Source organism: Tachyglossus aculeatus, unplaced genomic scaffold (genome assembly GCF_015852505.1).
Source record: "Tachyglossus aculeatus isolate mTacAcu1 unplaced genomic scaffold, mTacAcu1.pri scaffold_97_arrow_ctg1, whole genome shotgun sequence".
In the NCBI taxonomy this organism is placed as follows: Eukaryota; Metazoa; Chordata; class Mammalia; order Monotremata; family Tachyglossidae; genus Tachyglossus; species Tachyglossus aculeatus.
Window position 1 is genome coordinate 1,257,656 of NW_024045100.1, and position 19,375 is coordinate 1,277,030.

Consider the following 19,375-nt stretch of genomic DNA (forward strand, 5'->3'; position numbering starts at 1 on the left):
GCGCCACAGAAGGACCAATTCCGTTGTTCTGTACAGTGGGACTAATAAAAGTATGAATTCTCCAGCCTATCCCTCAGGACTTGCTCTCATGCCTGGGTTCCCAGAACCCTGCACGCTACAAAAGGAAAGAACCTGATCCTCATCCCCTCAACAAAATCTTGACATATTACCCATCATCCCAACCTCCCAGTCTTTCAACTCCGATCCAAACCAATCACACAGCTTTCCGACCTGTTTCAGCATAGCGGGAGATTGGAAGGAAGTTTGTCTTCGTTCCCGTGGATTTCCACTTCCCTGAACTGAGTCATGCATCTCTCTTCCTGTTTCCATATTCCTGATTCCCATTTCCACAGATAAAGACGGTGAGCGAACGGGAGAGGAGGAGATTTGTCTATTACAGATCTCGGTGCCCATTGAGGTCACGGAGGTATAACGGGAGGATTCAAGAAAGTCAGTTTGGCGATTCTCCACTGTTTCCTCGCAGCCGTTGCCGAGAGGTAAGTTCTTCCTGTTCTGCTCTTCTTCACTGGGCCACGAGTGAGGAGGCAAAAAGACCCTTACTGCCCACTTGTCCCGAGATTCCAGGGACCTTTGAGAGCCTTTCAGATCCAAAGATGAAGGATTAAACAGATGTCACACTACGAAAGGTACCGTGGACAAATACCATCAACCACCTGTCCTTCTCAGTACTCTTTCTTTGACAACAACAGTCCACTTAGAGGGAGCATATTCATTTATTCATTGAATCATATTTACTGGGGACATACGGTGAGCAAAGCACTGTACTAAGTGCTTGGGGAAGTACAATATAACAATAAGCAGGCACATTCCCTTCCCACAATGAGCTTACAGTCAAGAGGGTTGTTAATAAATTTATTGACATCCATCTCAGTGAATCGTTCAATCAATGGTATTTACTGAATGCAACTCTGGGTGGAGCACTGTGCTATGAGCTTGGGAAAGTACAGTAGAGCAGAGTTGGTAGACACGTTCCTTGCCCACAAGAGCTTACAGTCTAGAGGAGGAGATGGACACTATTATAACTAAATGAATAATGGATATGGACATAGGTGCCTTGGGGCTGAGGGAAAGGTGAATAAAGGATGCAAATCCAAGTGCAGGTACGACGCAGAAGGGAGTGAGGGAAGAGGAAACGAAGGCTTAGTCGGAGAAGGCCACTTGGAGGAGATGCGTCTTCAATAAGGTTATGAAGGTGGGAAGAGTGGTCGTCTGTCAGATATGAAGAGGGAGGGCGCTCGACGCCGGCGGCAGGAAGCGAGTGAGAAGTCAGTGGCGAGATAGACTGTATAGACTCTGTACTTCACCCTGCTACTGAAAGGTTAATCAATTTAAGATCTTCCCTATTACAGTCTAAGCGTGACCACTTGTTGGACTTTGTTGTTGCCTTGGAGAGTTGGCTGCACTCCCAGGCAAGAATTAAATTAGAAGAATATCCCTGAGGCACTCCTGGGGATTGTGGCCACAACCCCTAGGGGCGGGGGGTCAAAGACACTTAGAATCCTGCAAAATGTTGATCCAGGGAGTGACTGTCCGGGGAACCTAGCCAGTTTTTTTGGGCAGTTCTCCAGTATTATTATCATTTAAGGTCACACAACAATTGGGCAAATAACTCTCGTATTTGGCTTAGTGCCTTCTTTTCTAATTTTCAATATAATTCCCATGTTATTCCCTTACTCCTCGGAGTCTCACCCGGAGTGAAGACGTTCTGCTCGGGACTTTCCCATTCAGGACTCTGGAAGCTGTAACCGGGACTCCGCAGCCTTGAAACCAGATGTAGGTGCTCTCCCGAATTGGTGATGTATATCTTATCTACTATTCTTATCATTATCTTAGCTTTTATATATATCTGCATTTTTCTGTTCTATTTCCACCCTCAGTTATATTGTCCATGTATTCCTAATAAAACCTATGATTTGGCACACTGTGTATGAGTGAGTTCATTATTCTAGGCAATCCGAACCTCTAAATTGCTGCAGCTGCAAAATGTATCTCCTTACTGATACAGCTCCCTGGATTATCTTTGCACAGAAACGCTATGGGCATGTCACTCCCCTCCTCGAAAAACTCCAGGGGTTGCCTATCAAACTTCACATGAAGCAAAAACTCCTCACTATCGGCTTCAAAGCTCTTCATCACCTCTTCCCCTCCTACCTCACCTCCCTTCTCTCCTTCTACAGCCCAGTCCACACACTCCACTCCTCTGGGGCTGCTAACCTCCTCATTGGGCCTCGTTCTCGCTTGTCCCGCCAACGACCCCTCGCCCACGTCTTACCACTGGCCTGGAATGCCCTTCCTCTACATATCCGCCCAACTAGCTCTCTTCCTCCCTTCACAGCCCTATTTAGAGCTTACCTCCTCCAGGAGGCCTTCCTAGACTAATCCCCCCCTTTTCCTCTCCTCCTCCTCCTCCCCTCCCCATCACCCCCCTCTGCCCTAGCCCCTTCCCCTCCCCACAGCACTTGCATATATTTGTACATATTTATTACTCTGTTTATTTTATTAATAATGTGTATATAGCTATAATTCTATTTATTCTGATGGTATTGATATTTGTCTACTTGTTTTGTTTTGTTGCTTGACTCCCCTTCTAGACTGTGAGCCCGTTGTTGGGTAGGAACTGTCTCTATTTGTACTTCCCAAGCGCTTAGTACAGTGCTCTGCACACAGTAAGCGCTCAATAACCACGGTTGAATGAATGTATGAATGAATAGACCAGATTGAGATCTCATAGAACAATTCATCCATGCCTATACCATCCCATGAACCACTTAGGACTCGTTTGTTCATCTGTATAGTGCATTTCCTATTCATTCATTACAAATTTTTAGGTGAGTTTTATGTGTGCGTTGACTCCTATTCCAATTGTGCAAATTCAGGTTCTGTCTGTCTCGTTCACAGTCTTATGATCTCTCAAGGATAAGGATCACTGCTGTTGCTCCCAGATTCCAATGGTGGTGAAAAATATCTAGCCATCACTTATTTCCTCCTGGGAAACCCATCAACAATTTGTCCAAGTCTCATTGGACATTACTAATTATTACCATTATTATATTTATTAAGCACTTACTATGAGTCAAGAATTGTTTTAAGCGCTGGGGTAGACACTGGTTAATCAGTTTAGACCCAGTTTCTGACCCTTATGGGGGCTTACGGTCTTAATACCCATTTTACAGATTAAAGTCTAGAAAAGTCTAGGAAGCCGTGTGGCTTAGAGGAAAGAGCATGGGCTTGGGGGTCATGGGTTCTAATTCCCGCTCCACCACCTATCAGCTGTGAGACTTTGAGCAAGTCATTTAACTTCTCTGGGCCTCCGTTACCTCATCTGTAAATTCGGGATGAAGTCTGTGAGCCCCACGTGGGACAACTTGATTACTTTGCATCGTCCCCTGCGCTTAGAACAGTGCTCGGCACGTAGTAAGCGCTTAACAAAAAACATCATTATTCTTATTAATATACATGAGTCAGCTGAGACATATAGGAGTGGAGTGACTTGCCCAAGGTTACCCAGAAGTCAGGATTAGAATCTAGGACCTCTAACTCCTTCCACTAGGGCATGCTGTTTCATGCTTGCATACTATTGATTGATTGTCCTGTGCCTTTGGCAAATTCCATACTCACTTAAGGAAGACACGTTCTTTGGGCACAGTTTGGGGAAAACCATGTCCCAATAGAGGAAAAATGGATTTGTACAGCCTTGGTCTTGTTAAAACACACAATCATTCAGGTACTTTGACCCCCCTCTGTCAATGACTAGGCGATATTAGACTGTAAATTCGTTGTAGGCAGGGAATGTGCATGCTTTATTGTTATAGTCTACTCTGCGAGCGCTTAGTACAGGACTCGGCACCCGGGAAGCGCTCCATTGATATAGGTGATTGATTGAGCCACTAATATACTGATTTGTCAGGGATCAAGTATGTATTTTGCGAGCTACCAACGAGACCGTTCAACCGTGCTGAACCATCCCATTTTTCTTTCAGGGCACTGATGTGACAGCAATGAACAATTGCAAGGCAGTGAGGGAATTCCTCCTGCTGGGATTCCCGGAGGTCTGAGAGCTGCAGTGGATCCAGGCCGCACTGTTCCTCCTGGTCTACCTGGCGGCCTTGACGGGGAATCTTCTCATCGTCGCGGTGACCGCCCTCGTCCGGTGCCTCCAAACCCCCATGTACTTCTTCCTCAGGAACCTGTCCGTCCTCGACCTCTGCTACATCTCAGTCACCATCCCTAAATATATCTTCAACTCCTTTATCCAAAACCGCTCTATATCCTTTCTTGGGCCGTATTGCACAAGGGTTTTTCTTTATGTTTTTGGTAACTTCCGAAATGGCCTTCCTCGCGGCCATGTCCTATGACTGCTACGTGGTCATCTGCCTCCCCCTGCGCTACGAGGACATCATGGACTGAAGGGTTTGTGGGAAGATGGCGTCTGCCTCCTGACTCAGCGGGTCGTCTCTGGCCTCATGCACATGGCCGCAACTTTCTCCGAGCCCTTTTGCGGGTCCAACGGTATCTGCCAGTTCTTCTGCGCCATCCCCCAGTTCCTGGCGCTCCCTGACTCCAGTGTGATCGTCCGAGAAGTCGGGGTCGCAAAGACCGTTGCTAGCCTTGCCTTCCTCCATTTGGTGTCCCTCACCCTCTCCTACGTGCGCATCTTTTGGGCCGTGCTGAGGATGTTGGCCACTGAGGGCGGGGCCAAAGCCTTCTCTACCTGCCTGCCCCACCTTGCCATCGTGTCTTTTTCTCCAAAGTGGCTTCACCTACCTCAATCCAAGGCAAAAAGGTTCTCCCGTCTTTGACCTGCTTCTGTCGGCGTTCTATACCGTGGTGTCTCCAGCTGTGAACCCCCTAATCTACAGCTTGAGGAACAAGGACATGAAATCTGCTTTATGGAAAATTTTAGTTGGAAAATTGTGAACCTAGAGGAAAATGTCCTGTTATTTTTAAGAGATTCTCTCTTTCATCTTATCATTCTCTCCACCTGTAGATTGTAAGCTCGTTGTAGGGAGAGAACATAACTACCAACTCTGTTGTATTGTGCTATCCAAAGTGCTTAGTAATAATAATAATGATGGCATTTGTTAAACGCTTACTATGTGCCAAGCACTGTTCTAAGCACTGGGGTAAATACAAGGGTATCAGATTGTCCCACGTGGGGCTCACAGACTTCATCCCCATTTTACAGATGAGGTAACTGAGGCACCGAGGAGTTAAGTGACTGGCCCAAAGTCACACAGTTGACAAGTGGTGGAGCGGGGATTAGAACCCACGACCTCTGACTCCCTACTCTTGCTGTTTCCACTAAGCCACACTGCTTCACAGTAACCGCTCAAGAAATGCCACTGATTGATTAGATCATTCAGCCTGTAAGCTCTTTTTGGCAGGAAATGTGTCTAAAACCTCTGTTGTAGTATACTCTCCTAAGTGATTACTTCAGTCCTCTGCACACATTCAGAGCTTAATAAATACAATGGATTGACTAATTCCTCTAGACTGTAAGCTCCTTGTGAGCAAGGAATGTGTCTCCCAACTCTTTTGCTATATATTCTCCCAAGCACTTAGTACAGGGCTCTGCACACAGTAAGCGCTCAATAAATACTATTGATTGATTGATTGATCAGTTTAAAATCTGTCCCAAACCGAAACTCCACTCCAGGCTGCCTTATTACAAGGAACAGGACACTTCGTATGGTATTAAGCGCTTACTATGTGTCAAGCACTGACCTAAGTCCTAGGATAGGTATATCATCATCATCAATCGTATTTATTGAGCGCTTACTGTGTGCAGACCACTGTACTAAGCGCTTGGGAAGTACAAGTTGGCAATATATAGAGACAGTCCCTACCCAACAGTGGGCTCACAGTCTAAAAGGGGGAGACAGAGAACAAAACCAAACATATTAACAAAATGAAATAAATAGAATAGATATGTACAAGTAAAATAAATAAATAAATAAATAGAGTAACAAATATGTACAAACATATATACATATAAACAGGTGCTGTGGGGAAGGGAAGGAGGTAAGATGGGGGGATGGAGAGGGGGACGAGGGGGAAAGGAAGGAAGGGGCTCAGTCTGGGAAGGCTTCCTGCAGGAGGTGAGCTCTCAGTAGGACCTTGAAGGGAGGAAGAGAGCTAGCTTGGCCGATGGGCAGAGGGAGGACATTCCAGGTCCGGGGGATGACGTGGGCCGGGGGTCGATGGTGGGACAGGCGAGAACGAGGTACGGTGAAAAGAGATTAGCGGCAGAGGAGCGGAGCATGAGGGGTGGGCTGTAGAAGGAGAGAAGGGAGGTGAGGTAGGAGGGGGCGAGGTGATGGAGAGCCTTGAAACCCAGGGTGAGGAGTTTCTGCCTGATGCGCAGATTGATTGGTAGCCACTATAGATTTTTGAGGAGGGGAGTAACATGCCCAGAGCGTTTCTGGACAAAGACAATCCGGGCAGCAGCATGAAGTATGGATTGAAGTGGAGAGAGACACGAGGATGGGAGATCAGAGAGAAGGCTGATGCAGTAGTCCAGACGGGATAGGATGAGATAGGATAGGTACAAACTAATAAGGTAAGACACAAAATAATAAGGTAAGTCCCTCTCTGACACAGGGCTCACAGTCGAAGTCAGAGGGAGGAAGAGCTCCTGCTCCGTGATCTCTGAGGCACAGAGAAGTAAAGTAACTTGTCCAAGGTCCTATACTAGACTGATGGTAGAGCCAGTATTAGAACCCAGATCCTCTGAATCCCAGGCCTGTGTTCTTTCCACAACGCCAAACTGTTTCTCCTTATTAGGGTGCCCTTTGCAATTCAGCGCAACACGTTGTTCAGGTATTTCTACCAATACATCATAGTCATTTTCTTGACAACCTGAGACTATTGTATCTGTGATCTCCTTACTCTACTGTACTCTTTCATGTTCTTAGTATAGTGCTTTGCAACACGTAAGTGCTCAATAAACACCACTGTTTGAAAGTTTAATACTTACAACAATAATGATAATAACTTTCAGATAGATTGATTATCATATGTAGGAATCATGTTTAGTTACTCTACTGTATCCTCTGAAGAGGTTAGTACAGTGCTCTGCACAGCAAACACTAAAAAAGAGCATTTCCAGAGGGAATTGCCAGCTCTCTGAGGGCCAAAATCTCATCTACTTTTTCTATCGTACTTTCCCAAGCAATTAGAACTGTGTTCTGCTCGGAGGAAGAACACAATAAATACCACTGATTCATTTATTGATTAAACAATTGAGCAAACCGTCGAAGTTATGTACATACACAAGTGTTCAGAATGGGTATAAACAGATATGTAACAGCAACAGGTGAACATGGAGTAATATGATACCTATAAATAAATACAGAATAGAGGGGGCTATTCAGTTGATCCTATTTAGAGAGTTAGGAATTAAAAAACAAACATTTTTTTGCATCTCATTGCACTATTGAGCCCTCTGCCTTCTCCCATCTATGCAAATGCATAATGTACACCAACTATCTCCACTTGGCATTGTAGACTGTGGTATCCTGTCCCTTTTTCTCAGGCTGTAGAGGAGGGGGTTCAGGGCGGGGGGCACAACGGTGTAGAACACGGACACCGGAAGGTCTAGTTTCGAGTGTGAGTCTGACAGCGGTTTGAGGTGGGTGACGATCACAGTTGATATAAAAAGAGCTACTTGGTATTGTTATCAGACAGCCCTTAGCACTTAGTAAGGGTTTAAAAAATTCCATAATTATTAATTATTATTCTAATGATTATTAAGAGCTAGGGTAGATACAAGACAATCAGATCAAAATCACCTCTGTCCCACGAGGGGTTCACAGTCTAAGCAGGAGGGGGAACAGATACTGAATTCCCATTTGGCTGATGAGAAAGTTGAGGCATAGGGAGTGAGAAACTGGGAGTCCAGAGACCTTAGTTCTAATCCTGGCTCCACCCCGTGCCTGCTGTGTGACCTTGGGCAAGTCACCTAACATATCAGTACCTCAGTTTCCTCATCTGTAAAATGGGGATTCAATCCCTCTTCTCCCTTCGCCCTACCCTGTGAGCCCCATGAGAGAAAGGGACTATGTCCGACCTGATTACCTTGTATCTACTCCTGCGTTTAATATCGAATATGATATCATTTACTCCCAAGCGCTTAGTACAGCTTTCTGCACACAGTAAGTGCTTGATAAATGCCATTGATCAACTGATTGACCTATGGGTGGGTCCCCCATTAGAGTATCCAGAGCAGAGACCTCGTGTGTTGTAGGAAAAAGCCACAGAGAAAGTCTCTCTGAGAAGGGGCAGACACTGTTTCAGAAGAAGCATAGGATCTCTTTATCACTTGGGAGAAAATTTCCTCCCTACTATCTTCCCCAGGGCGGCCTTCATGTCCTTGTTCCTCAGTCTGTAGATGAAGGGGTTCAGGGCGGGGGGCAGCACGGTGTAGAACACGGACACCAACAGGCCAGGGTCGAGGGGGAGTCCGAGAGCAGCTTGAGGTGGGCGATCATCACAGTTGAGACAAAAAGACTCACCACGACGAGGTGGAGAAGGCTTTGACTCGGCCCTCAGCGCACAGCATCTTCAGCATGGCCCAGACGATGCGCGCATAAGAGGAAGTGATCAGCCCTAGGCAGAAGGACTCCAGGAAGGAATCCAAAGCCAAGGTTGCATCCTCCATGATGTGACTCTCGGAGCAGGAGATCTTCAGCAGGGAAGGGACGTCGCAGAAGAACCACTGGGTTTCCATGCGGCCGCCGAAGGGGAGGGAGAAAGTGCCAACAGAATTCAGGGAGCCAATCAGAACCCCCGCCAACCATGAGGCAGCGGCCATATTCCCGCAGGTCCCTGGGGCCATAACGGCCTCTAAGCGCAAGGGGAGGCAGATGGCGGCGTAGCGGTTGTAGGATATCGCCGTGAGTACGAACAACTCTGAACATGATCGCTGACAAGACCTAGATCAAACTGCCTGGGAGAGAGATTTCTCTACGGTCGGTCAGGGGGTTGTGGATGTATTTGAGGACGGTGATGGAGATGAGCCAGAGGTCGAGGACGGTGATGGAGATGAGCTAGAGGTCGAGGATTCATTCATTCATTCAATCGTATTTATTGAGCGCTTACTGTGTGCAGAGCACTGTACTAAGCGCTTGGGAAGTACAAGTTGGCAACATATAGGGACAGTCCCTACCCAACAGTGGGCATACAGTCTAGAAGGGAGAGACAGACAACAAAATAAAACATATTAACAAAATAAAATAAATAGAATAAACATGTACAAATAAAATAAATAGAGTAATAAATACGTACAAACATATATACATATATACAGGTGCTGTGGGAAGGGGAAGAAGGTAAGGCGGGGGGGGGAGGGGGAGGAGGGGGAGAGGATGGACAAGTGCCTGAGGAAGAAGTACCTGGGAGTGTGGAGGCTCCGGCCGAGGACGTTGACGAGGATGATGAGGAGACAAACAGTTAGGGCCGCCAGGTAAACGAGGAGGAACAGCACGGCCTGGACAAGCTGCAGCTCCCGATTGCTGGAAAACTCAATGAGCTGGAATTTGATCCCGGTGGAGAAATGGACTGTGCCCTGGGGCACACCGGCTAGCTCCTGCACGGGAACAAAGGGAGATTTTTCAGGCTCCACTGGGACAATCAATCAATCAGTAGCATTTATTGAGTACTTAGAGTGATAATGGTGATGATAATAGTACTTGTTAAGCGCTTGCTATATGGCAAGCACTGTTGTAAATGCTGATGTAGATACAAGTTAATCAGGTTGGAAACAGTCCCTGTCCCACATGGGTCTCACAATATTAATCCCTATTTTACAGTGGAGGTAACTGAGGCCCACCTCGTTCCTCCCTTAGCTGCCGTGTTTCTCAGTGCCTAAGGGATTGGCTCCATGTCCTGTCTGGACTGTGATTCTCTAACCCCTGGGCTTTCAGACCAGGAGGATCTCAGGAGACCAGGCCTCTGATCTCTGAGGTAACGGCCTACAAATTAAGGTCTCACACCAATCACGGGACGTACATGTGTTGATCCAATGGATGGAAGCTGGACTTGGGCGTCTCCTAGCATCAGGATAGCCAGAATCCAGGATTCCTTATGGCCCACGTTCCTTGCCCACCTTCTCTGCTGACAGCCAATCTATCGGTGGTATTTATTGAGTACTTACTATCCATCTGTCCCCCTCTGCAATCAATCCATCAGTGGTATTCAAAGAGCCCTTACTGTATGCAATTAACTATCTGTAATCTATATACATATCTGTAATTCATTTATTTATAATGATGTCTATCTCCCCCTCTAGACTGCAAGCCTAATGGGGGCAGGGATTGTCCCTCTTTATTGCTGTATTGTACTTTCCAAGTGCTTAGTCCAGTACTCTGCACTCATTAAATTGATTGAATAAATGAAGAGATGAATGAATGTGGGCAGAACACAGTACCTAGAACTCGGAAGACTATGATGCAACAGGATTAGCAGACACGTTCCCTGCCGGTAACCAGCTTCCAGTCTAAGCGGGACTGGTAAATCACTCCCAACGATGCAATTGGACCTTCTTCCTAGCTCCGTCCTTCCCCTCTTTCCGACCCTTTCCTCTCATCTCCATAAATGGGTCAGAGCGTTCCAGACCAGGAAGCGAGTGGTAGAGAGAAGGTTTAAAAAAATCCCTTGAATCTCTCTCCATGGACTTTATCATCGACAGTGGACTATCAGCTCCTGGAAGGCAGGGATTTTGTCTGTCAGCGGAATTGTTCCCTTCCAATAGACCCTCTAGACTCTAAGTTCATTGTGGGCAGCTACCAACTCTGTTCTAGGTGACTCCCCCGAGTCCTTAGAACAGTTCTCTGCGCACAGTAAACACTCAATAAATACCATTGATTGTGTGACTATTTTAATGCCTGTCTCCTCTTCAAGACTGTAAGCTCATTGCGCGTAGGAAACGGGTCTACCAACTCTCCCGAGTGCTTAGTACAGTGCTCTGATCACAGTAAGTGCTCAATCAATACTATTGATTGTTTGGGGGCTGTAAACGTTTCTGCCAACTCTGCTCTGTGCTCTGCTACGCTGCTTCTCTGCTAGCATCAGAGTGGCATAGATTAGATGGCACAGGCACCCTCTTAAATAATAATAATAACCATAATCATGATAATAATGGAATTTCTTAAGTGCTTACTATGTACCAGGCACTGTTCTTAGCAATGCGGTAGATACAAGGTTTTTAGGGTGTCCCAGGTGGGGATCACCGTCTTAATCCCCATTTTACAGATAAGGTAACTGAGGCACAGAGAAGTTAACTGACTTGCCCAAAGTCACACAGCTAGCAAGTGGCAGAATCAGGATTAGAACCCATGACCTCTGACTCCCAAGCCCGTGCTCTTTCCATTATGCCACACTGCTTCTCTATAGAAGACAGGTACCTTCTGTACAGCTACTACATATGGGGTGCTTTGTGGGGTACCAGAGTTAGGAAGGAATCCTGAAAATGTCTGATTAGTGTGAGAGCAATGAATTCTCAGCAGGTCCAGAAATGCCAACTCTAACAAACGACTACTTATCTTTGGCTTTGTGGCATAAAGCATGGGAGCAGCGTGGTTTAGTGGCTAGAGCATGGACCTGGGATTCAGAAGGACTTGGGTTCTAATCCCTGCTATGTGATCTTGCACAAGTCATATAACGTCACTGTGTCTCATTTCCCTGATCTGCAAAATAGAGAAATGTTTAGAACAGTGTTTAGAGCAGTCCATCGTATTTAATGAGTGCTTCCTGTCTGTACAGCACTGTACTAGGTGCTTGAGAGAGTACAATTTAGCAATATAACTGGGACATTCTGTAAGTATAACAGTGACTAGCACTACCATTATTATTGATCGTGATAACAATAATGATCAGTGGTATTTGTTAAGTGGTTACTATGTTTCAGACACCGTTCTAAGCGCTGGGGTCAACACGAGGTAATCCAGTTGGATACAGCCTCTGCCCTACATAGGCCTCAAAGTCTTAATCTCCGTTTCACAGCTGAGGGAACTGAAGCACGGAAAATTAAAATGAATTTCCCCAGGTCACACAGCAGGCAGGTGGGCAAGACAGGATGATGATAACCCAGTTCCTTCTGACTCCCAGGCCCGTGTTCTATCCATTAGGTCACGCTGCTTCTGCCTATGTTGTCTGAGTAATAGGGTGTTCCCACGGGGAACACATGTGGAGTGTGGTTCATTGCTGTACAGAACTCAGCAGGGGGGAATTTAGCTTCTCCCAGCACCTTGAATAGGTCTCGTGCTCCAGGCCCCAAGGGGTATCAGCTGCTTTTCCTGAGGGGAAATCTTTGCGGGAGGGTTTCCCGAACAGGCTCAGAGGGGCATGGGATGCTTTTGAGCATTTATCTTTCCCAGAGATCTCCATCAGGCCCCACGCCCGCCCATGGACAAGAGACAGCCTAATCCTAGTCTTGGGACGGAGGAGGTGAGTTTCAGTGCAGGAGGGAAGTAGAGAGGAAAAGTGGCAATGTTTGGAGTGTGTGTGGTTGTCTGGGTGTGTGTGGTAGCAGAGAGTTCTGGGAATCAACCAATTAACCAGTGCATTTATCGAGTGTTTATTGTATGTTTCAACACAAACGTTCAGTTCATGTCTTCCCACTCCTCAAGAACGTGCAGTGGTTGCCCATTCACCTCATCATACAGGAACTCATCACTGACGGTTTATGAATAATAATAATAATGATAATAATAATAATAATAAGGAGGGTATTTGTTAAGTACTTACTAAGTGTTAAGCACTGATCTAAGCGCTGGGGGAAATACAAGGTAATCAGGTTGTCCGACGTGGAGCTCACAGGCTTCATCCCCATTTTACAGATGAGGTAACTGAGGCAGTGAGAAGTTAAGTGACTTGCCCAAAGTCACATCGCTAACAGGCTACGGAGAGAGGATTAGAACCCACGACCTCTGATTTCCAAGCCCGTGCTCCTTCCACTGATCCAAGCTGTTTCTCAGCTGAGCCACGCTGCCTAAGGTACTCAATCAGCTCACCCTGTCTTACCTCACCTCTCTGATTATCTACTCCAGCCCGGCCCGCACAATATACTCTTCTAGTGCTAGCTTACTCACTGGGCACAGATCACGTCTATTCCACCGCCTACCCCTTCCCCACAACCTCCCCTTAGCCTGAAACTCTCTCCATCCCCCTTCTTACAGGCTAGACCACCATTCCCTTCACGTTCAAAAGCAGCGTGGCTTAGTGGAAAGAGCACAGGCTTGGGAGTCGAAGTTCATGTGTTCTAATCCCAGCTCTGCCACTTATCAGATGTGTGACCTTGGGCAAGTCACCTTCTCTGTGCCTCAGCTAACTCGTCTGTAAAATGAGGATTAAGACTGTGATCCCCTCGTGGGACAACCTGATTACCGCAGCGCTGATCTACCCCAGAGCTTACAGCAGTGCTTGGCACAGAATAAGTGCTTACAAATGCCATCATCATTATTATTATTATTCAAAGTGTAACAAGGTCACAGCTCCTCCGTGAGGCCTTCCCCAATTAAGCCCTCTTTTTCCTTTCTCCCACTCCCTTCCGTGTTGTCTGTGCACTGGAATCTGTGACCTTTGGACATTTGACATTTACCCCACTCCCAACCCCCTCTTACATACTGTGTGCCTTTGGGCAAGTCGAGAAACAGAAGCAACGTGGCTCAATGGAAAGAGACCGGGTTAGGAAGTCAGAGGTCATTTGTTCTAAACCCGGCTCCACCAACTTGTCAGCTGTGTGATTTGGGGCAAGTCACTTAACTTCTCTGTGCTTCAGTTACCTCAACTGTAAAATGGGGATTACGACTGTGAGCCCCACGTGGGACAACCAGATTGTCTTTTCTCTACCCCAGCGCTTAAAACAGTGCTTGGCACATAGTAAGCACTTAACAAATACTATCATCAGCAAGTCACCTCACCTCTCTGTTCCTCAATTCCTTCATCTGCCAAGTGGGGATTCAATCCTTGTTCTCCCTCCTACTTCTACTGGGGGTCATATGTAGGACCTGATGATTTTGTCTAATCACTAATAGTATTTATTGAGCACTCACTATGTGCAGAACACTGTACTTAGAACAGTGCTTGGCACACAAAATGTGCTTAGCAAATGCCTCAATTATTATTATTAGTTCCTCCTGCTGTATGGTTTAACGTTTCTGGACAGCATGGCCTAGTGGATAAAGCACGAAATGGAAGACATAGGACCTGACCTCTAATCCCAGCTAGGCCACTTGTCTGCTGTGTGACCTTGGACAAATCACTATACTCTTTGGGATGTGGTTTTCTACCTTGTTCTCCAGGAGATTAAACCCCACCCACCCTCACTAAATTAGTAGCCTCATCTTGCTTTCAGCTATTCCTTTAGGATGACCTAGAGAATAAAGTGAAGATGTGTTGCAAACTGGATTGCCTTCGTAACCAGAGGCGATCAAGCAGAACTACAGTAGAAGGGGTTCGGAGAGAAGGGGTCAAAAGCAAGCTCTTGAACATTTTTTTTTCCCTGTACAGTTTGGATGAAGATTTGGGGAGCAGTTGGGAAATCACGTGGAAGGAGCCCGGGCGTTGTGTCAGGAGAACCTGGGCACTACTTCTAATCCCGCCACTTGTCTGTTGTGTGACTCTGGGCAAGTCGCTTTACTTCTCTGGGCCTCAGTTACTTCATCTGTCAAATGGGGTTTAAAACTGGGAACCCCAAGTGGGACATGAATTATGTCTAACCTGATTAGGTTGTACTTACCCCAGCACTTAATACAGAGCCTGGCATAGAGTGAGTGCTTTACAAATACCATTAAAAAACTCCCCACCTAAGAAATGCCTGGGAAAGCGGCTCTAGGGAGGGGAGGGAATTGAGGTGGAAAGGGGACGGAGTGGAGTTAAGGGGAGACCCCACTGGATGATTTCAATTTCCTTAACAAAGTAGTTGGAGAATGCGGGTAGGAGAGACTTGAGGTGTGAGGTGGTTAAAAGATAACTCTCCTTGTGGGCAGAGATTTTATCTATCAATCAATGCAATTTCTTGAACGCTCATTTTGTGAGGAGCACTGTAGTAAGAGCTTGGTAGACTACAATCGTCATCATCAGTGGTATTTATTGAGTGCTTACTGTGTGCAGAGCACGGTACTAAGGGCTTGGTAGAGTACAATAGAGTATAATCATCATCATAAATGGTATTTATTGAGATTTTACTCTATGCAGAGCACTGTACTAAGTATTTAAGCTCGTTACTGTTATATTGTATTCTCCCAAGCGCTTAGCACAGTGGTTTGGATACAGTAATTGCTCAATAAATACGATTCAGTGAATACAATGCAACAGAGGTGGTAGACACACTCCCTCCTCACAATGAGGTTGCAGTCTAGAGGGGGAAAGAATTGAATGTCTACCAGCTCTATTTCACTGTATTCTTCCAAGTGCTTAGGACAGTGCTCTGCACAGAGTGAGTGCTCAGTACATACTACTGATTGATTGATTGAAGCAAGGAATTTGAACGTATGGCTCCTTTCTCATCACATGTCCCAATTTCCTGTTGGAAATGTAACTATTTTCTATGTTTGGTTCACATTTCTTAGATCATGGCCAACCTCAAGGCGGTGAGGGTATTTCTCCTGCTGGGATTCTCGGAGATCCCGGAGCTGCAGCTGGTCCACGCCGCGCTGTTCGTCCTGGTCTACCATGCGGCCCTGGTGAGGAATCTCCTCATCGTCGCCATCACCACCCTCGAACGGCGCCTCCACACACCGATGTAATTCATCCTCAGGCACCTGTCCGTCCTCGACCTCTGTCTCATCTCCATCACCGTTCCCAAATCCATCCACAACTCTCTGACCAACCAAAAGTCCCTCTATTATTGGAACTGTGTGGCTCAAGTATTTCTGGTGCTCCTGCTTGCCAGGTCGGAATTGTTCATCCTCATGGCGATATCCTACGACCGCTACGTGGCCATCTGTTATCCCCTGCGCTAGGGGGTCATTGTCGACCGTGGGGCCAGTGTCAAAATTGCGGCCACTTCCTGGTTCAGTGGGGGGCTATTTGGAGTGATGTTCGCAGCCGGGACGTTCTCCTTAAGCTTCTGCAGATTCCACTAGGTCCAGAAGGTCTTCTGTGATGTCCGTTCCCTGATGAACGTCTCTGGTTCTGGGGCACACGTTGTCATCGATACCACTGGCACCATTGGTGCGAGTCATCTCTTTCATCTCCATTGTGGTTTAATACGTGCTCTGAGTCATGCTGTGGTTGCCAGCCACAGAGAGCCGTCCAAAGCCTTCTCCACCTGCCTGCCTCACCTCATCGTGGTCGCCACCTTCCTCTCTAGGGCCGCCATTGCCCAACTCAAGCCCCTGTCAGGTTTCTCCTCGACACTGGACCTGCTGGTGTCCATGTTCTACGCCGTGGTGCCCCCCGCCTTGAACCCCCTCCTCTACAGCCTGAGGAAAAGGGGCATAATACCACAGTCTGCAATACTAAGTGGAGATAGTTGGTGTACCTTATGCATTTGCAGAGATAGGAGGAGGGAGACGGCTCAAGAGTGCACTGAGAAAGGTTTGTTTTCTAATTCCAAATTCTCCAAATAGGATCAATAGTACCTGGAACAGGGTAAGCGCTTAACAAATATATTTTTTTTTTAACAAAAGAGGAGGTCCTGCCTTCCGGGTTGTCATCCGACATCACTGATAGTAATAATAACCGTGGTATTTGTTAAGCACTTAGTTTGTGCCAAGCACTGTCCTAAACCCTGGGTAATAATAATAATAATAATGGTATCTTGGTATTATGGTATGGTATCCAATGGCTACCGATCAATCTGCGCATCAGGCAGAAACTCCTCACCCTGGGCTTCAAGGCTCTCCATCACCTCGCCCCCTCCTACCTCACCTCCCTTCTCTCCTTCTACTGCCCAGCCCGCACCCTCCGCTCCTCCACCACTAATCTCCTCACCGTACCTCGCTCTCCCCTGTCCCGCCATCGACCCCCGGCCCACGTCATCCCCCGTGCCTGGAATGCCCTCCCTCTGCCCATCCGCCAAGCTAGCTCTCTTCCTCCCTTCAAGGCCCTGCTGAGAGCTCACCTCCTCCAGGAGGCCTTCCCAGACTGAGCCCCTTCTTTCCTCTCCCCCTCGTCCCCCTCTCCATCCCCCCGTCTTACCTCCTTCCCTTCCCCACAGCACCTGTATATATGTATATATGGTTGTACATATTTATTACTCTATTTATTTATTTATTTATTTATTTTACTTGTACATTTCTATCCTACTTATTTTATTTTGTTGGTATGTTTGGTTCAGTTCTCTGTCTCCCCCTTTTAGACTGTGAGCCCACTGTTGGGTAGGGACTGTCTCTATGTGATGCCAATTTGTACTTCCCAAGCGCTTAGTACAGTGCTCTGCACATAGTAAGCGCTCAATAAATACGATTGATTGATTGATTGATTGGTATCTGTTAAGTGCTTACTGTGTGGCAAGCACTGTACTAGCTCTATGATAGGTACAAGATAATTGGATTGGACACAGTCCCTGTCCCACATTGGGCTCACTGTCTTAATCCCCATTTTACAGATGAGGTAACTGAGGCCTAGAGCAGTGTAGTGACTTGCCCAAGGTCATACAGCAAACAAATGGCGGGGCTGGGATTAGAACCCACGTCCTTCTGACTCCACCCCCCATGCTCTATCCACTAGGCCGTGCTGCTGCACTCAGTTTGGACACAGTCCTTGACCCACATGGGGTCCAAAATCCTCAGTAGGAAGGAGAACAAGCATTAAGTACCCATTTTACCAGTGAGAAAATTGAAGCCCAGTGAAGCTCATTGACTTGCCCAACGTCACACAGCCGGAAAATAGCAGAGGTGGGATGTGTTATTTAATTTCTATGTGTCTCAATTTCCTCATTTATAAATTGAGAATTCCATCGTTGTTCTCTCTCCCCTTTGACTATGTGTCCCATATGGGACAGGGACTGTCTCTAATCTGGTGATCTCGTATCTACTCCAGCCTTTAGTACAATGCTCGATATGTAGTAAGCACTTAGCTGATACCCCCGCTATCTCTAGACTGTACCTTTCGGTGGACAGGAACCTCAGCACAGCCGAGAACATGTGAACGTAGGAGATGTACATGGAGACGAAAGAGAAGAAACCAAAGGCAATACCCATAGCCATGCTGACGTCAATGACAACGTGTCCTTCCGAACAGGAGATCTTCAGTAAGGAGGGGACGTCGCAGAAGAACTGCTGGATCACGTTGGACTCACAAAAGCGTAATGTGAATGTCCCGGCTGAGTACATCGCCCCGAGAAGCCCCGCACTGAGCCAGGAGATGGCGGCCATCTTTTCACAGGCCTCTCTGTTCATGACTATGTCGTTAGCGCTAGGGGCGGCAGATGGCGGTGTAGCCGTCGTAGAACATCGCCGTGAGTACGGACAGCTCTGAATCACCAAACAGAACTACCAAAAAGACATGGGCCATACACCTTCTGAAGTAGATGGATCTGTTGTTGATCAAGGAGTTGAGGATGGATTTGGGGACGGTGATGGAGATGTAGCAGCAGTTGAGAACAGACAGGTTCCTATGGAAGAAGTACATGGGGGTGTGGAGGCGATGGTCGAGGGTGGTCACGGCGACAATGAGGTGATTCCTTGTCAAGGGCGCCAGGTAGACCAGGAGGAACAGCGCGGCCTGGACCAGCTGCAGCTCCCGGATCTCCGAGAATCCCAGCAGGAGGAATTCCATCACCGTGGTGGTGCTGGTCATTTTCACAGAGAATCTGTGAATTTCCCATGGAGGCACATAAAATTGATTCTGTTATTCATAGCCAAAACGGCAGTCTAGTAGACAATCAATCACTGGTATTTATTAAGCACTTACTGTGTGAAGAGCACTGTACTAAGCATTTGGGAGTGTACAGTAGACCAGAGTTGGTAGACTCAATCCCTGCCAGCAGCTAGTTTTCAGGCTAGTCTAATCTCTGCTTCATTGTCCTTTGATCTCCTCTTGGGATCCTGGCAGCTTGGCCTCGATCAGTTTCATCTAGAGGTTAGCAGCGTGGATTAGTGTAAAAAGCCCAGGCTTGCGAGTCAGAGGATGTGGATTCTAATTCCGGATTCACCACGTATCTGCTGTGTGACTTTGGGCAAGCCACTTAACGTCTCTGTACCTCAGTTACCTCATCTGTAATATGGGGAGCAAGACTGTGAGCCCTACGTGGGACAAGCTGATTACCTTGTACCTACCCCAGCGCTTAGAATAGTGCTTGGCACATAGTAAGCGCTCAAGAAATTCCAGAATTATTATTAATCCACGACTCCCAACTCAGAGATTTTTCTTCTTCGGGCGATCAGTATCTTTACCACAGCGACTGGTT